Source organism: Austrofundulus limnaeus, unplaced genomic scaffold (assembly GCF_001266775.1).
Source record: "Austrofundulus limnaeus strain Quisiro unplaced genomic scaffold, Austrofundulus_limnaeus-1.0 Scaffold1025, whole genome shotgun sequence".
NCBI classification, from domain to species: domain Eukaryota; kingdom Metazoa; phylum Chordata; class Actinopteri; order Cyprinodontiformes; family Rivulidae; genus Austrofundulus; species Austrofundulus limnaeus.
In genome coordinates this window covers 49,521-50,865 of record NW_013953427.1, presented here as the reverse complement: position 1 = coordinate 50,865, position 1,345 = coordinate 49,521, and positions in this window count along the sequence as shown.

Here is a 1,345-nt window from a genome sequence, read left to right as displayed (position 1 = left end):
CTCCCTCTCTTTCCACCCTCTCTCGTATTTGGATTTGGAAGGAGCTGAAAAGGCTGGACTGGTGAACACACCTCCCATGGAGCCGTCCCTGGCAGTGTATCTGGAACCGCCTCACAACCATGGAGTGAGCAGACCCACCACGATCCCTTCCAAGCCCTTTAGATTTTCTGCTGCTCAGCTTGAGAAACTCTACAARGCTCAGGCCACTGCCGCTCACAGCCTGAGCTCCATCAGCATGCTCCAGACTTTCCAGGCTATGGCTCTGGCGGAGCTCGGAGCCYAGGTATTGGCCGAGAGTCCTCTGCTGCCTCTCTTAAATGAGATCAGACTCACCACGGACTACATCCTCCGTGCGTCCCGCGGCATAGCACTCTCCCTGGGCAGAGGGATGGCTTCAACCRTGGTGGTGCAGAGACATTTGTGGTTGACACTCTCTGATGTCCCCGACAGAGACCGGGCCACATACCTGGATGAACCAGGTTTGGCAGCTGGGTTATTCGGTCTCTCRACGTTAYCCAGGCAAAGTTCGAGCTGAGGAAGAAGCAGGCAGAAGCTCTGCGCTGCATTATCCCCAGAAGGGACTCGAGACCCAAGACCAGCACACAGAAGCCGGCCGCACACCCGCCTCCGGCGAAGAGAACGGTGCTGTCTGGGAGCCTAGGCACCAAGCCACTGCAGCCTCATCACCACGGCCAACCCCCCGCCAGTCGGCTTGGAGCAAGGGCCCCCCTCCGGGTCTTCAGAAAGGCGCGACGCCTTGGAGGAAGAAGACGGAGTCCTTCTAACTGTGGGACCGTCACTGCAGGGACTTCGGGACCAGGGAGACATGTTTGCCAGTGTTTGGCTGCTGCCCAAGAGGCATTTTGTTTGTACTGTTCAGGAAACCAGCCCCAAGAGGCGCTGCGTTTCTATAACACAGTCTCCCAAACACCAGTTCCACCCCACACACACAATGCTTGTACCAAAAGCCCCCAGTTTGGGTGCGCTAAATGTTCAGAATGTAAATGTACAAAATGGTTGTGTAAACTTGTTGAATGTGTCAATAAAGGAAATACTTCACACAAAAAAATCAAAAAAAATCAGAAAAGTTGTGAGCGACAGTCATATAATGCTGCGCCTCTCTCATGCGACAGAGGGCAGCAGGACTTCGCTAACACAAGTCGGTCGCCTAGCTGTCGGTCGGCTATCTCTCTGGCGCGCATGCGCACCATCCCCTTGGGTAGAGAGAACTGTTGCCATGGGTTACCGACTACAGTTCCGCATACGTTTCAACACCGTGTTAAATACTGTTGTTGGAAACAAAGCAGCCGTGGTTTTGAGGGAGGTAATAAACACGCTACTGGCG